Here is a 19,171-nt window from a genome sequence, read left to right as displayed (position 1 = left end):
TGATTTGTTGTCGGTGGTCATCTTTCTACAGAGATGGGTCGGACGGTTTTCCCCAGGCTTCACGCCTCTCCAGCTGTTCCTGTCCTTCGCTGCCCATGTGTCTTGTGGAGCGCCGGCCTGTCCTCACCAACCAGCACCACCTCCACTCCGGTTTGTCTTTCCGGGCTGAACCCGGGCCGCTCACCCATGCCTCTCTAGAACCGCAGGATCGCCGTGGCCGGGCTCAGCGCAGCAAATCCAAGAACTAGAGAAGAGGTCTCCATGCAGAAACTGACATGTGCCCTTTCCCCCGTGTCTTTGTACCTCTAACTTCCATCATCATCAACATGGGTTTTTTGGTTTTTTTTTTAAACCATCAAGAGATTTTTTACAAAGGGGCCCTGTGTTTGAATTGTGGCATTATTTTGTCAGAAAACTGCTGTCATTACCCGGATCTTAACAATGGAATGAATTCTAAGTGATGCTGCCATACGAGAAAGGTTGAATTAACACTTGTCCTTGGGGGCAGGTTTACAAAAACCTGCACTGACTTCTGATTAAAGTTTATTGTGCATTACAGAAATGATAGAAGTGTTGCCATTTTGAAGTGGGACGAGAAAAAGTGCCACGTGCCACGGAAGAATATTCTAGCAATCCACTTCCCATCCACTTGCTCCCAGAGGCTGGCCTCGTCCTGGACTAACCTGGGAAAGGATTGGCCAGACAATGACCGGAGGTTCTAGACCAAGCAGCTCCCGAGAGTCGGCCAGGCGAGTCTCGGGCTTTCACAGAACCATCACAGGTGAAGGCCAGAACGACCCGAGATCTGGGAATGAAATCAGATCCTCGGGCCCACATGGGACTTTCCCAGTTTTCAGGCTGGCTGTAGAACCCACTAACTTGTTGGATTACAGGTGCTGGGACCCTCATTCTTATTTCAAGCTTATTTCCCTCCCTGCAGTATCCATTACCGCCACTCGCAGCAGATGAACTCCCATGTTATCATCCAGGCTGGCCCGGAACCCGACAGATTTTCAGGAACGAGCAGTAGGGAAGTCCTCTAGTAGTGACCGAGTGCTTACTTCAGCATTGTACCGACCGGGTGAAGGCGTAGAAAGCTGCAGAAATAACTAGAAAGCAAAGTAAGGCAGAGTGTCTGTATTAGCACAGGAGATGGTTGTTAAGAGTTAAAGTGTGGTTGCCGGAAGCTTTCTTCCCAAGTCCTCAGCCTCGCCATGGGCTTTCTTTTTCCCTTGATGATACTGTGTAGTAAGTCATCTCTGTGAGTCAGGTACTTGATCCGTTTTCTTTAATAGGAGGTCGGTAGTCTTATCCCCATTTTGCAGATGGTGGAACTGAAGCTCAGAACCATGAACCCGAGTTCCATAGCGAGAACATGGCCAGATTGAAATCCAAGTCCGTTCAAAGGCTTCCTTCTTGGCACTGCCCTGCCTCCCAAGTAGGAGACTGCCTACTGGGCTACAGTTCAGCAGCAAGTTTTACACAGGCAGAAAAACGTGGTTTATATAATTTATTTCGAATTAATTGCAGTTTATCCTTCCAAAATATAATCTGCAGTATGAATGCCTGATTTCAGACAGGGCTTAATTAATCATCGCACGCCTTGATTTCTTTTATCCTTCAGTGATGGAGAGTTTAATTTTTTTCCCCTAAGGGCTAACATTAATATTCCTAATGATTTCTAACTACCACATAGTCACACACACACACACACACACAATAAGCCACATTCTGGATCCAAATTTTAAAAAAAGGAAGAAGAGAGGTGATTCTGAAGAAGCGCTTGATGGAAATACCCCATTTCTGGCACAGCGGATGCAGTAACCTCTCATCTAGGAAGATGGAGAGCCCTGGGGCTGGCGACGGGGTGGCCTTACCGATGTCACTAAGTCAGTGAGATGCTGCAGTCAGAGACTGAAGACGGGGAACAGATTCCTGAGGGCTCTCACCACACCCAGAGCGGGTGTGCAGGGCGGACGAGGGACCTAGCCCCGGAACTGACGGAATAAAGAGGTTTTATCTGTTTGATTACAGTTCGTGACAGATTGAAATCTGCAAAGGCTTTCGAACTTGGTGTCGTCCCCCCTTCTCTTGCACACTACAGCTCGGAAGCCAGCCAGGCATCTGGTGTCTGTTAGACGGCTGTGCTGCGTCACCCTCCTGATTGCCGGGGAGCATCTCCTGGCATTCGCGCGACTGGAGGGAAGACCACGGGGCACGAAATGGCCTCATTCAGTTTACATCTTCAGTACTGCGCTTCTCACATACCTGCTTACATCTGGAAAAAATCTCCAGGTAAACCTCTCGGGCTCTTTTTCTAAAGAGTAACTGTAATTATTAGGGTTATACCCAAATTCAGCTTAGAATAGGTATGTGGCTGAACTTCAGCCAAAATCGTGTGCCTGTCTAAAAGAAATTTTCTTTCTTTCTTTTCTTCTTCTTCTTTTTTTTTTACATCCAGTTACATAGGAGGGGCCTTTCCCCCACACATGGCCAGTGGGGCTTCTGGTTCTCTACACCCGAAGCTTCTATGTATGCCCTTAGGGAAAAGGCAAGGAGACTTGAGGGAAAAAACTTAAAGGTCTCCTCAAATCTCTCAGGGATTTCTTCCTTAGGACGAAGTCCCAGAATTCGAATCTGTATTACAGGTCATGTCAGCTTTTACAAATGCCAAGTCTTCTCCCCACTGGGTACTATCACAAACTTTGCCAAGTAAGAACATCAAAACATTTTTTTCTACTTCTCCTGTTTCCTGCTTATCTCACTTGGGTCAGGGTTCGTCCACTCAATGCTCATTTATTGAGCCCTTCATGCGCGAGGCCCGGGACCCCACAAACGGAGTAAGACTGGGTGCCTGCAGGTGGTTGGGAAAACAGACACGCAGCTAATGGCACGGAGGGCTGCGGAGCGCACACGTTAGTGTGGACAAAGCATGACGAGAGCTCGGCTGGGAGAAGGATGAACTTTGCCACAGGAAAGGGGGGTAGCAGAGAGGGCGGCAGAGTCAGGGAAGGCTTCGTTTAGAGATGAGACGTAGCACGTGTTTTGAGGAGTCTGTGGCATTTCACGAAGAAGAGAGGAAAATAAGATCGGCCAGAGAAACGATCACTTGGCTGCCTCCGCTCTCGGATGTGGAGCAAACAGGCTGCAGCCGGAACCACAGAGGCCCTTCCCGGTCAGGCTACCCCCCCCCCCGCCCGGCCTCCTCTCCCCCCTCCCCTTCCTCCCCCCCCCCCCCCCGCCCCCAGCCCTTCAGCCTTCTGCCACATGTTCCGGGGCACATACTTCCTGCCTGAAATGTCCTTCCTGCCTTTTCTGAGCGGTGGGCTCGAGCCATCCTTCAAAGCCAGGCGCCGCATCGCCCGCGCGAAGGTGCACCGCCGCTCTCCTTTCCTCCCCCAGCACAAACGGACCTCCAGTACCACTGTCTGCGCCTCGCTGCTCGAGTTCATCGCACTGATGCATGGTCTCCCTCCGCCGATTTGGGGCTCCTCTCGAGGACAGACGCTTTGAATAACCCGTCTTAGTAGATGGAACAAAGCTAGAATCAGGTCTAAACGAAACAGATGGTGAAATTCATTTCCGCTCCTCTCTCATGTTCTCTGTCCTGCCCCACCATTTCTTCTAACACCCACCTAGATCTGTCTCCTGGGCAATGCCCCTGTCCCCAGCCTCCTTCCCCTTCACGATCCTTCGAGGAGCTTAATCTGAGCGATAGCAAGTACTGCCCACTCAGCCCCAGTGTTTATTAGATGCTAGACTCTTAAAATTCATTACCTCGACCTTCTGGGGTAAGAGAGAAGTCACAGACTGCAGGCTGAAGGTGGGGTTTGTGTTTTTGTTTTTGCCTACTCCTTTTTAAAAATATGTTTACCAATATTTAAAAATCAGGAGATCCCACATAAAAATCCATTTCCAGATTGTTTTGATAGAGGTGAAATCTGGCAAGTCTGGGTAGCTGTCCGGCGGGGCCAAGTAGGAGCTGAGTGCTGGAGGAGATGACACTCTGGCTTTGCTAGGAGCCTCAGGGCTTCCTGTGGACTCCCATTTATCTTCCTATGTATGCTGTTTTGTTGTGTCTTATAACAGACAAATATTTTTGGTATCCTTGTCTCTACCAAAATAGGAAAATAAATTTAAACATGACTTTTTTTTTTATTAAAGATTTTATTTATTTATTCGACAGAGATAGAGACAGCCAGCGAGAGAGGGAACACAAGCAGGGGGAGTGGGAGAGGAAGAAGCAGGCTCGCAGCGGAGAAGCCTGATGTGGGGCTCGATCCCATAACACCGGGATCATGCCCTGAGCCAAAGGCAGACGCTTAACCGCTGTGCCACCCAGGCGCCCCAAACATGACTTTTTTTTAACCTACCTATGTCCTATAGGTGTTTGGTTGATGACCCCTGAGGTAGGTAATACTATTATCTTAATTTTACAGATAAGAAAGGTTAAATAGCTTCACCATGATAACATATCTAGAAGAATATAGGGCAAAGACAGGGCCATTTGTCTCCAAAGCCCTTGTGCTTCAGTGGCGACTTTTCAGTCCTAAGGCTCCAAAAATAGGAAATTCTTGGGCAGGTCCCTCTAGTGTGGGCACTTACTTGTAAATTGTGTACATTCATCGCGATAGTAATATAGTATGCATGTTCTAAAATATACACAAAGATGGAAAATTTTACAAGATGGAATAAAAAATGCAAAAACATATATTTAAAAACTGCTTCAATGTTACTTTAATGGTACCAAAAATATTTTTGCTTTTACTAAAATATTAAGATTTTAAGTAATATTTTTAGTGAAAGTGGTGTGATTTGAATGCATCACTAATGTTTTAAATTTTAGGTTTAACAGTTTGGGGAAGCAGCGTTCGAAGGTCTGGATCTAAATTCAATTTATTGTAAATACTTGCTTCAGTGGTTAACATCACTGAAAACTACATTCCGCAGTGACATCCCTATGGAAAGCCACACCATGGGCTCGCTGATGGATGGGGATACTCACGTTTTACATCCCAACCACTGGTTGTACAAAGGTATCTATGGAATTTTGGTTAGTAGACCTTCATATTCCCAGATGTCAATGAGGTGTTATTGCAAATTATTCAGATATTTAAAAAATTATTTAGCGAATGTGAAAAATCCATTGAATAGAGTTGAAAACCGATTTTAAAATTCAGATTGTAAGTTTTTAAAGCGTCCAGATGTAAAATACTCTTTAAGGTAAGACACGTTTTTGTCAATACACATCACATAAAAAATGGAAATAGTTCCAAATACCCATTTTCAAAATGCTCCGTCCAAAACTTGAACTTCTCTTAAAAGGCAGTTATTCATTGATGAGATGTCACTTTTGCCTAAAAGGAAGGGATTGAGTATATTTTTTAAAGACAAAGGTTAGATAGCACACTTATAACAGACACTTGTCATCACAGAAGATGTTGGAAAACTTGGAACTTAAAAAAACAAACAAAAAAAAAACCAACCTTGGCTTTAAGATTGATAATCCTTCCGTGAAGCAGCTAGCAAGTGTAAAATATTGTCGTAGCTATTGTCTATCTCCCTGTAAGGTATTATGAAGATTGGCGCTATTTCCATGTCTTATTTATAAAGTTAACCACACCAATGACCGACTGTAGCACTTCCAGCTTCAATCCCTTAGCGAGAAGGCTTGTCCATGCTTAAATTAGTGCCGGGGACGACTTTCACGTGCCGAGGTCTTTCTGTAACCTTCTCGTGGAATCCATTCTCTTCCCTAATACCCTCGTCAAAGCAGCCATGGCATTGGTGGTTTGCCATAGACCACGTTTATTGAATCGGTTATTTCCACCTTCCCTTTATAGGCTCGCATGCACACAAAAGTAGTTCTTCCCTGTTGAAACAAAATCTAGCAAATACCATAAGCTGAGACATGATAAAAAAAAATCGTTAATGCAACATGATGTAATTTGTTCTATTAGTCCGTTCTTCGCATCTCCAGCCTGCTTTCTCTGCATCTTCCAATGGCATTTGTTTTCTGTAAATACATTTTAGTTTGTTACCATCTTCTTTTCATATTACTTTAGATACTTTCATCAGGGCAGGAAAACCAGTCGGCTGAAGTGGCATCTCTGTCATTTACTTGTGACTCGTTTAGACTTAACATTTTTACTAGCTTCGGTCTGCACTTTAGTTGTGAAAATCATCTTTAGACATTTGTCAATACTCTGAGTGTTCATTTCCTTAACTACAGATCGCCCACAAACCTTGAGTGGGCACATATGCAGGTGTCTCTAGGCAACCCTGGAGGTGAGAACCTCCCACTTTCACCCGGACACTGCGTGTGACATGTGACTCTCGGACCCGTGAGCCCCGTGAGGGCCCCAATGTTAATCTGTAGATTAGATGCAAGTAATCCTTACTTTGCATGATCATATGAGACCATGAAAATTACCATGTAAGCTGAAACCATGCAAAGTGACTAATAATCAACTGGGAAAATTCCAGTTGTTCTGTGATTCTTAAAAATTTTGGTTAAAACACGGAAAGCTCTCTTACAGTCTGTTGTAAATGTATTGGGAAATGAAAAAAAAAGTAAAACACTTATTTAGTATGCTATCATTTAAAACATTACAAATATTGAGAATGGATTGTCTTATTTCTCTGTAAAAAAGTAGTGTGAATAGCACTTGCCTTCTTTTCATTGTTTAAGACTCAGAGAGCATTTTTCCTACACAATGGTGCCACATGTCTTATGGCCACCTGTCCATGGTCAGCTGGAGGGCTGGCTGGGGGCTGGTTGTTCTGATATGGCCACTACTGGCACTGGGCTCTCCTGTGTCCCTCACACCCCTCCACCTGGCTGGCCTGTCAACAGGGATGGGGAGAGAAAGTGGAAATGTGCAAGTACTCTTCATACCTCTGTTTGTCTCATATGTTACTGACTCTGGCATTAAGCAGGTTACATGACCGTATCTGGAACCAGTGTAGGCAAGCCCTACCAGAAGGGATGGTTACAAGAAGACATGAAAAATTAGAGCCGTTAATGGAATCAGTCAAGTCCAGTAGGGAGCACTGTAAGTCCTAGCCATCCTGTTTCCTGCCACCATCTTAAGAAAGTTCCTTAATACCTATGAACCTCAATTATTTCGTGGCAACTTGGCCTTTGATATATTTCTTAAAATATATTTTTAAAAATTTTTATTTATTTGACAGAGAGAGAGAGAGAGTGACAGAGGGAGAGGGAGAAGCAGACTCCCTGCTGAGCCCAGTGTGGGACTCTATCCCAGGACCCTGGGATGATGACCCGAGCCGAACGCAGACCCTTAACCAACTGAGCCACCCAGGTGCCCCTTAAAATATTTTTTAAATTAAAAAATGTATACACAAATTTAAAAAGTACAACAGTGCTAAAAGACATAATAAAACAGAGATCTTGGCCCTTCTTCCCATTCTATCATATTCCCCAAGCATGGTCACTTTTAATCCTTCTTGTTGTCTCTGCTGACATCTTATCCACGTTTTGAAATAATATTACATGTTTCCAGCTATTGATTCATTAACTTTAGATAACCTATTATTTTAACTCTCTTACATCCCTCTTTTCCCTCCCCTCACCCATCCAATATAGTTATATTACAATTTTTGGTTATATCCACATTTAAGGTCTTCATTATAACAATGAGAATAATTGTTTACTGTTGAGCCAAGTTGGAATAGTATTATTACATTTTTTTCTGTACAACTTCTGATTTTCCTTGGATTTAATCACTGTCTCATGTTTTCACTTGTTTGTTTATCCATTTATTTCATGACTCTCTAGTGAAACCTTTCTACATCTTCCAACAGCTTTGCAAAATAACTTTCATAACAATTCTCCACTTTCGCAAATACGTCAGATAATATATTAGCTACATCTTATTAGAAGTAGCCATAACGAAGTCCAGTGCGCTTGCGTGCACCCACACACGCCTCTAAAATTCCCTGTTCCAGTTTGGACGGCTTGCTCTCTAGACCTTCTGCATGCTGGTGCCCGAGATCCTTACTCGTCATCATTCTGAGGATACCCATTACCTTTTTCCTGTGCTGGTTCCATCGTTACTGGATCCCTTCATTTACATTCTCATTTCATTAGGGCAGATCTTTAGTTTTCGATGAAAGGGCACACCCAATGTTAAACTTTTGAGATTTGGTACACTTGAAAATATTCTGCTCTCATACTTTACTAATATTTTGGCAGTCCAGAATTCCAAGGTGAAAATCATTTTCCCTTCAAATTCGGAGGCACTGTTTTATTGACTTCTCTTTTCTAGAGTTGCTGTTGAGATATCCATTGGAGATTCCAATCCTTTGGATGTGAACTCTTTCTCTGTCACCAGAGTTTGGAAATGATGCTATACCACGGGGAGGACTTTTGCCATTTGTTTTGATGGGAACTTGGTGAGGTTTTTGTTGTTGTTGTTGTTTTTTAAGTAGGCTCTACACCCAATGTGGGGCTTGAACTCACAACCCTGAGATCAAGAGTCACGTGCTCTACCGACTGAGCCAGGCAGGTGCTCCTTGGCGAGTATTTTCAATCTAGAGATGTGTGTCCTTGCATTTTGAGAAATTTCCTCAACATTCCTTTGCTCATATGCTTTATTTTATTTGTTCTTTCTTTGTGTAATTTTTATTAGTTAACTATTGCACCTCTTGGGTCGATTTGATGAATTTATCTGTCCTCTATTTTCCATCACCGCATCCTTTCCTTCTCTTTTCTAGGAAATTTTCTCATATTTCTTTACAACCACTTTACTGAGTTTTTTCTACCTCCCCATCTATATATTTCCCCCATTTCCAATACCTCTTATCCTCCTCTTGCTGTTTTTATAAGCATCCTTTTCTTGTTAAAAAAGCAGTATTTTCTTATTTCTCTAGGAAAGTAAATAATAATTTTAAAATATTTAACTTCTACCCTCTGCATGTGTTTCCTTGAGTACCTTTTCTATTTGTCTTGGCCTCTGTCTTCTACAAGGAGATTTGCCTCAGGACCTTATTCACCCTTGGCTGTCCACGTCCAGTAACAAGCGAGACACTGGACTACTAACTGTGCCTGAGTGGAGTTTGCCGCCTGAGGGTATGATGGTAGAAGGACTGGGCTGTTCTTTTTTTTCCTATGGGACCTCAACTGTCTGCTTGTTTTCACTTGACAGAGTATCAACTGATAGAACAGCTTTGGAAAATTTGGTATACAGGCGATCTGTGTCTTACACTGGTTCGACTCAGCCAATTTCCTGGCTTTACGATGGTGCAAAAGTGATACCCATTCAGTACAAACCGTGCTTCGCATTTTGAATTTTGATCTTTTCCCGGGGTGGCAAAAGCCGAGGCCCCAATTGGGCAAGTGACCACAAGGGTAAACAACCGATGCGCATCCAGCCATTCTAATTTTATACTTTCAGCACGGTATTCAGTAATTACATGAGATGATCAGCATATCTTTATTATAAAATAGGCTTTGTGTTAGATGATTTTGCCCAACTGTAGGCTAAGGTAAGTGTTCTGAGCACATTTAAGATGGACTAGCCGAAGCTATGTTGTTCTGTAGGTTACGGATGTTAAATGCATTGTCAACACCGTATTTTCAACTTATGATGGGTTTATTGGGACATGACCATGTTGTAAGTTGAGGAGGATCTGTATTTTTTTTTTCCTTCGTAGCAATGTAGTTTTTCTGGAGAAAGGTCACCCAATTGCTTCTTGTCTCTGAATCTAGAAGATGCTGGAGCAGTTGCTGTACCTTGTCTTCTCACCTACATTCGTGAAGCTGGAGGTAGAGGGAAGGGAATTGGGGATAGACATCTCTATGCTATAATTTATAAGGTAATGTTGAACACAAGCAGTGTGGTGTGTCTGTAAATATGGAGTATAAGAGTAAGATGGATACCTATTAACCCCACACACCATTTAAGAGTCAGAGCAAAAAAAAGGAGTCAGAACGATAACTAATACCTTTACACTTTATCTATGGGTTCTTCCCCTGTCCTTTACCCCTTCTTGCTCTGAGTGGTAGCTCCAACACTGAATTTTGTATTTGTTCTCATCTTTTTTTTTTTTTTTAAGATTTTATTTATTTCTTCGACAGAGATAGAGACAGCCAGCCAGAGAGGGAACACAAGTAGGGGGAGTGGGAGAGGAAGAAGCAGGCTCATAGCGGAGGAGCCTGATGTGGGGCTCGATCCCATAACACCGGGATCACGCCCTGAGCCGAAGGCAGACGCTTAACCGCTGTGCCACCCAGGCGCCCCTGTTCTCATCTTATTTTATTAAAAAAACCCAGTTCTAGCACATGCATAAATAACAATAAACAAGGTATTGTCTAAATTTTATGCTTAAAAAATGGTATCAAGCTGTATGTTGTCCTCTCTGACTTTTCATTTTTCACTCAATATTTTTATTGATTTATTCATCTTCATGTTTGTAACCATATTTCATTCATTTTAGTGCTGTGTACTATTCCTTTGTGTGATATATTAGAAGTTTTATTTTATTCACTTTTTTGATTTATTTTTTAATTTAAATTCAATTAACCAATGTATAGTATACCATTAATTTCAGATGTAGAGTTCAATAATTCATCAGTTCCATATAAGACCAAGTGCTCATCATATCACGTGTCCTCTTTAATGCCCATCGCTCAGTTACCCCATCCCCCCCCACCTCCCTTTCGGCAATCCTCAGTTTGTTTCCTGGAGTCAAGAATCTCGTGTGGCTTGTCTTCCTCTCTGATTTCTTGCTATTCAGTTTTCCCTCCCTTCCCCTATTGTCCTCTGCACTATTCCTTATGTTCCACATATGAGTGAAACCATACGATAATTGTGTTTCTCTGATTGACTTATTTCACTTAACATAATACCCTCCAGTTCCATCCATGTCGATGTAAATGGTAGCTATTCATCCTTTCGGATGGCTGAGTAATATTCCATTGTATATATGAACCACATCTTCTTTATCCATTCATCCATTGAAGGACATCTCGGCTCCTTCCCCAGTTTGGCTATTGTGGACATTGCTGCTATGAACATTGGGGTGCATGTGCCCCTTCTTTTCACTACGTCTGTATCTTTTGGGTAAATACCCAGTAGTGCAATTGCTGGGTCATAGGGTAGCTCTATTTTTAACGTCCTGAGGAACACCCATACTGTTCTCCAGAGCGGCTGTACCAGCTTACATCCCCCCCAACGGTGTAAGAGGGTTCCCCTTTCTCCACATCTTCGCCAAAATTTGTTGTTTCCTGTCTTGTTAATTTTAGCCATTCTGACTGGTGTAAGGTGGTCTCTCATTGTGGTTTTGATCTGTATTTCCCTGATGGCAAGTGATGTGGAACATTTTTTCATTATTATAAGTTTTAAATCGATTGTTCTGTAAATGGACATTTGGATTCTTCCCAGTTTTTTGTTATGACACGATGTTTTGTAAAACTTTCTTTTGCACATCTCCTGGTATGCGTGTGCGTAAGAGTTTTCCTTTGCTGTCATAACAAATTACCACAAATCTGGTGGCTTAACACAACAGAAATTATTATCTTGTACTTCTGTAGCTCAGAAATCCAACATGGGATTCACTGGGCTAAGGACAAGGTGTTGGCAGGGCTGCATTCCTTTCCGCGAGCTCTAGGGGAAGAGCTATGTTCTTGCCTTTTCCAGCTCCTAGCGGCCTCTTTCCTGTCCCCGTGCATCTTCATTTCAGAAGCAGCACCTTGGCCTTAGATCCTTCTCACAGTACTATTTCCCGGACTACATCTCCTGGGAAAAGTTCCCTGCTCTAAAGGACTCCTGCGATTATACTGGGCTCACCCAGATAATCCAGGATAATCTCTCCATTTTAAGGTCTTTAGCTTTAATCACATCTGCAAATTCCCTTTTGCCATGTAAGGGAGCGTTATTCATAGGTCCTGGGAATTAGGACACGGTCATCTTTGGGGAGGGGCCATTATTTTGTCTACCACAACGTGCAAGAATTTCTCTAGAGTATATCGCTAGGAATGAGATTGCCGCATCATGGTGTTTGTGTATTTCTACATGTCAATTGCACAAGGAAATGACAAGAGTTTTCCAAAATGGTTGTACCAATTTATACTTCCACTAGCAATGTATAGAAATTTCTGTATCCTTGTCAATACTTTGTGTGATTGGACTTCTTTCTTTCTGCCAATCTAGTATGTGTCCATCCTTACGGGTTTAGTAATGAGAGGTTCCCTCAGTACTAATGACGCAGAGCCTTGTTTCCTATGTGATTGCCATATGTGTTCATTCTGCCATGAAAAATGCTTATCCCTGATGTTTGGCCATTTTTCCCATTTTTCTGTGGCTTTTAAAAAAATTTACTATAGGCATTCTTTCTGCACGTGGGATATTAATATCTTTTTTTTTATGTGTGGCAGTCTTTTTCCCAGTTTGCTGCTTATCTTTTCACTTTCCTTATGGTGACCGTTAAAGTTTGTCTCCAGTGAGACAGTTAGTCTTATCTCCAGTTATTCTTAATTTTAATGTGGTAAATTTATCAATCTTTTCTTCCATGGTTAGCACTTTTTCCCCTTCTTTTACTATATTGGCAAGAATGCCCCATACAAGGTTGAACATTAGAGTGTTAGCAAAAATCTTTGTCTTGTTCCTGATCTGAAGGAAAATGATTCTTTCTTTTCACCTCTAAAAGTGCTATTGTTGTAGCTTTGGGAGATGATCAACTGAAGGATATTCCCCTCTCTTTGTTTGGTGACAGTTTTTATCATGAGTTGGTATTGAATTTTATTCGGTGCTTTTTCTGCATCTATTAACATTTTAGTATCATGTTAAGTTTTTAATATGTTATTTTGGCAACTTTCATTTATGCATTTTCTACCATTAAACCATTCTGTTCCTAAGGTGACCACCACTTGGTAGAATTGCTTCCTCAGTCCTTTGGGTGACATTTGGCATGTGGATTCATGAGTAAGAGTTCTGCATAGTTTTTCCTTTTCATTCATTCTGTACTTACCTGGTCTTGCCATTACAGTATACAAATTTTATGCAGTTTGTTAGGGTGTTTTGCCTTCTTTTCAATTCTCCACAAGAGTTTGTATTAGATTGGAATGATTTGTTCTTTGGTAGTTGGTAGAGTTCACCTGTAATAACATTTGGGCCTAATGCTTTCTTTGTGGGATTATTTTAACTACTGATTTTATTTCTCCAGTGGTTATAAACTCTTCAGACTTTCTACTACTTCTTGATTTCATTTTCATTAGGCTTAATTTTTCTAAGAATTTGTTTATTGTAACTTTGTTTTAAAATTTAAACACATCAAGTTTTTCATAGTACTCTCTCTTTTTTTAATATCTGCCATGTCTACATTTAAGTGCCTATTTTCTTTCTTTCTTTCTTTCTTTCTTTTTAAAGATTTTATTTATTTACTTGACAAAGAGAGAGAGAGCACAAGCAGGGGGAGCAGCAGAGAGAGAGGGAGAAGCAGACTCTGCACTGAGCAGGGAGCCAGATGCAGGGCTTGATCCCAGGACCCTGGGATCAGGCCCTGAGCCGAAGGCAGACACTTAACAACTGAGCCACCCAGGCGCCCCAAATTATGCGCCCCTCCCCTTTTCATTTTTATTACATTTTAATTGCAACATCTTTTGTTCCTGATTAAGATAACCGAAGATTTTTCTATTATATTTTAGTTCTTGAAACAACCACGTTTTGGTTTTGGCAATCTTCTGTGCTGTATCTTTGTTTTCTCTTTAATACATTCCTGCTCTTACTTTGTATTTTCCCTGTCATTCTACTTTATTTGGGTTCTTTTTTCTGACTTCTTAAATTGGTTGCTTAACTTGTTAATTTCTTTCTTTTTTTCTACTACAAGAATTTAATACTAAAACTCCCTTAAAACAGTATTTTCTTTGTATCCTACAAATTTTTGCTTTTATATGTTCGTTATCATTGACTTCTATTTTTAAAAAAAATTCCGGTGTGATTGCCTCTTTGACTTATGAGTTATTTAAGAGTGTGATTTCTCATTTATATTTTTATTACTGATTTTTATTTTAACTTCATTGTGGTCAGAAGACAAAGCCTGTATGATAATTATTCATTAAAATTTGCTGGGGTGTATTGTATAGCCTATAATGTGGCTAATCTTTATAAATGTTCCCTGTGTGCTTGAAAAAAACATGTATATTCTAATGGCTAATTCTGTTATGTGATAGTGTTTAATTGCATCATTCAATTCTTCTCTATCTTCATGAATTTTTTTGTCTGCTTGACCAGCAGATAATTTACAGAGATAGCTTGGAATCTCCCAGTATAATTGAAGATTTTCAGTATCTCCCTGTAGTTCTATCTTTTTGAACTTTGTATATTTTGAGGTTAATTTTTGGTAATACAAGTTTAGTATAATTATTTCTTCCAGGTGAATTAAACATTATCAATATGTAATGATCCTCTTTATCCCAAATAATGGTTTTGATTAGTATCTATTTTGTTTGGTAAGAAAGATAACAACTCCCGGTTCTATTATTCAGTCCATGTATTTTTGAATGTACCTTTTACATTCAACCTTGCTGTTACCTTAAACTTTATTTTACTTTTTTAAAGTTTTATTTAAGTAATCTCTACACCCAGTGTGGGGCTTGAACTCACAACCCCGAGATCAAGAGTTGCATGCTTTTCTCACTGAGCCAACCAGGAGCCCATTACTGTATATTTTAGTAGGACCCTTAAACTATATATAGTGGAATTTTTCTTTTTTAAAATCCAGCCTCACAATCTCTTTTAACTGGTAAGCCCATATATGTGTGCGTGTGTGTGTGTGTGTGTGTGTATAAATAATTGGATTTGTTTACACCATGTTAATTTATGTTTTCTGTGTTTCCTGCTTATTCTGTGCTCTTTGTTTTCCTCTTTAGATTAATTTTTATTTTATTTATTTATTTATTTATTTATTTAAGATTTTATTTATTTATTTGACAGAGAGAGACAGGGAGAGAGGGAACACAAGCAGGGGAAGTGAGAGAGGGAGAAGCAGGCTTCCCGCCAAGCAGGGAGCCCGATGTGGGGACTCGATCCCAGAACCCTGGATCATGACCTGAGCCGAAGGCAGACGCTTAACGGCTGAGCCCCCCAGGTGCCCCAATTTTTGTTTATTTTTTACTTATTTTTTTTATTAGTGTAGGAGCCTTTTTATTAGTTAAAAAGAGGCTCTCTCTTTAAAATGTTGCCCTAGGAATTTATCATGCATATTGAACCTGAGCGTATCTAAATTCTTCAATATCTGAATAAGTCAGCAACTTCAATCTACCTTAATGTTGGTCACCCATTTCCCAACTTAAATATTCTTTTTACATACTTCTGTCACTTTGTTCAGCTCATAAAATAAATATTATTATTGATACTGACTACACACTGAGATAATGATGGTTTGCTTACAAGTTTACTGATTTTTTTGCTCACAGTTCCCTTTTGCTTTCCCAACCTTTCTTCTGAGGCTATTTGTCTTATTTCTAAAGTTCATTCTTTATTTTTAAATTTTTTTTATTTTTACAGATTTTATCTATTTATTTGTCAGAGAGAGAGAGCACAAGCAGGGGGAGTGGCAGGCAGAGGGAGAAGCAGGCTCCCCGCTGAGCAGGGAGCCCAATGTGGGTCTCCATCCTAGGACCCTGGGATCATGACCTGAGCTGAAGGTAGACACTTAAATGACTGAGCCACCCAGGCGCCCCCTAGAGTTCATTCTTTAATAGTTTCTTTGGTTAATAGCTTTTGAGGGTAAATCCTGTCCTTTTTTTTTTGGTTTGTTTTCCTAAAAAACTTTTATTACTCTCATTCTTAAAAGTTATTTCTCTTGATACACAATTTTAATTTGATAGTTATTTTCTCTCAGCTCTTGAACATATTATTTGCTCTTTTTTAGCTGTCTTAATTCTTATTCTCTCATAGGCAGCCTCTCTCTATGAATGCTTTTAATATTGTCTTTTTCCGTACAATTCTTCAATTTCACTACATTGTTTTTTCAAATCCTGCTTAGTATACACTATGTTTCTTATAGTTGTGGATTTATCTCCATCCATTCATCATCATCTTTCTCACCTTCACATGGGGCCATGATTAGTTTCTCTACCTCAACTCAGGTGTTGACACTTTTGCTTCACCTACCCCAGGGCAACCAACTCAGGAATTTACTTAGTATTGTGGTTCTATACTCAAATTTCAGCTACCTCTTATCTTTCCTCCTCTGAGGGAGGCCCAGGGAAGGAAACTGAAGATTTCTCTTACTTTATAGCAATCCTAAAATGCATTAAGATATTGGTTATAGTTGGGACACCCGGGTGGCTCAGTCGTTAAGCGTCTGCCTTCGGCTCAGGGCGTGATCCCGGCGTTCTGGGATCGAGCCCCACATCAGGCTCCTCCCCTATGAGCCTGCTTCTTCCTCTCCCACTCCCCCTGCTGTGTTCCCTCTCTCGCTGGCTGTCTCTCTAAGATTTAAATAAAATCCTTAAAAAAAAAGATATTGGTTATAGTTTATCCAGGCTCTAATTGCATTTTGGCAGGAGGGAGCTTTTTATGATATCAAGTCTGCCACACTGCTAGAAGCAAAAAGTCTCCTCCTATTGGGCCTTTAAACCAATTCCCCTGTTTCCCCATTGCCATCTCTGAGTAAGAATAATAACATCTGGAGTATGTAGAGCTTCCAATTCTTGTGTCTTTTCTTTCAGGACAACTTTTGTCAATATCTCCTGTGAGAATCCTTAGGTTTGACTTTCTTTCACTCTGCTATGTCATTTAACCTTTCTCCATCTACTTTCAGTTTTTATATAATGCAGTTTGTGGTTGCATATGTCTTCTACTTTTATCAAAGATGGCATGTGTTTTTCTGTTTCTTTTCTTTTTTTTATTTTAATGTTTTTTTATTATATTGTTAGTCACCATACAGTACATCCCCGGTTTCCGATGTAAGGCTCGATGATTCATTAGTTGTGTATAACACCCAGTGCACCATGCAATACGTGCCCTCCTTACTACTCATCACCAGCCTATCCCATTCCCCCACCCCCCTCCCCTCTGAAGCCCTCAGTTTGTTTCTCAGAGTCCATAGTCTCTCATGCTTCATTCCCCCTTCTGATTACCCCCCCCTTTCTTTATCCCTTTCTTCCCCTACTGATCTTCCTAGTTCTTATGTTCCATAGATGAGAGAAATCATATAATTGTCTTTCTCTGCTTGACTTATTTCACTTAGCATTATCTCCTCCAGTGTTTTTCTGTTTCTTATTCTCCTTTTTCTTTTAGAGTAATTTTGGAGAGGGGGAAAGAGGAAAAGTGCATTATTCTGCCATCTTCAAAACTCTGTTTTAACTTACAAGTCCCTCAAAATTGATTGTTTACATAGTTTGAAAGAATTACTGTAGCCTCCAAGTAGTTCATATTCCCAAAGAGTAGCTTCTTTAACTTTGAGGTACTTTCCAGTGAAATGTAGATAGCTGGTCAAATAAGAGGGCATGTTTGGGATTTCATTGATGATATTTTAGACATTAAGAATGGTGATCAACACTGGACACATCTAAGTGACCCATTGAGACAGAGCCAGCAGAAGGGAAGTGAGAACAAACATCTTTTCTTCATGGAGTTATTCCATAATTACTGTCTTCCTGAACTTTGTTTTCCTTATCTCTAAAGAGAGCTCTGAATGATGACTTTATTTTCTGTAAATATTGACACCTTCCATAAGCTCCTATTTCCTTCTCCAGGTTTTTGTGCCATTTAATCCTTATCTCATCCTTGTACTTGACTTTGCCTCTTTGTGTCAATGCTTCTCCCTTATGCACAAAAGATTAGATCCTTAGTGTTGTTTTACTTGGATATTTCGCAGTGCTGTAACTCTCACAAATTATTTAAGAAATCTTTTGAGGACTTGAAAGAAAAAAATCTTAATTTCCTTTATACATGAAGTCCCTCATTAAAAAATTAAATTTTAGGGGCGCCTGGATAGCACAGTCATTAAGCGTCTGCCTTCGGCTCAGGGTGTGATCCTGGCGTTCCGGGATCGAGTCCCACATCGGGCTCCTCCGCTGGGAGCCTGCTTCTTCCTCTCCCACTCCCCCTGCTGTGTTCCCTCTCTCGCTGGCTGTCTCTCTGTCACATAAATAAATAAAATCTTTTAAAAAAATTAAATTTTAAGGAGTATTCCTGCTTTCAGCTCCTTGGATCTCCAGCCTAAGAAATGAGAAACTATACAAGTATCATTATATTTATACAAATATGGGAAACAGGCTCCCCACTAATAAAAGTATTTTCATGGATGTGATTTAATTTGAGTTCTTACAATTCTGAGGGAGAATTGCCAGCTTTGTTGGAGGTAGGATAGGGAGAGTTTTATAGTGAAATATTTCAAGCTGGTGGTGAAAAAAACCCACCTAATTCAAAACAACAAAAACGTCAGCCATAAAGATGTACAACATTTTTCAGGAAGCCTTGTCCATCCTGAGCAAATGTTTTTATACCAAATAACAATCCTTTCATAATCACTGTTATTGAGAGACATGCCAAGGTTGCCAGATGGAAATATGTTAAATATGTTCTGAAATCCAATCTAACAGAATCCCAACATTCAAGCTCATTCATAGGAAGTCATTCAAAGGCGATGCAATTTTCATAAAATATGTCCGTCTAGGTAATCATGAATGCTGAATATTGTCAGGGTTTCTCAGGAATTTTCAGTCTCGTGGAAAACTTTTCCAACTGGACTTTTAACCACCAAGAAGAAATAACAATAATAACTCGAAATTTAAAATAAACAGTGCTGGAAAAATACTATAACCCCCACCCCAAAAAGGCAGCAGTAGGAATTTAGTGCTGCTTGTAATATGACACAGGGATTTGAAAGCGAACATAAATTCCAGGCCTGGGACTGACTGCTGGGGTATGGCAGACAGGCATGGCGTATGCAGGATGGCTCTCCAGAAATGACCCAGCCAGGCCATCCGCCCGTTCTCCCAGTAGTCTGTAGATGTGTAATTGGGGAGAATGTGTAAGTGGCTCAGGACTGGGCTCATCACTGCTGTGCTGCTGATTATTACCTGGATATGGTACAAACCTTGGGTATCTACCTCCTTGAGAATGGAAGGAAAAAAGAAATGGGCCAAGAGAAGACCATACCTGCAGACTGGCACAGGCTCTGTCTGCAAAGCCTC

Source organism: Ursus americanus, chromosome 17 (genome assembly GCF_024610735.1).
Source record: "Ursus americanus isolate L20-20 chromosome 17, mUrsAme1.1.p, whole genome shotgun sequence".
NCBI lineage: Eukaryota > Metazoa > Chordata > Mammalia > Carnivora > Ursidae > Ursus > Ursus americanus.
This window is presented reverse-complemented; position numbering follows the sequence as displayed.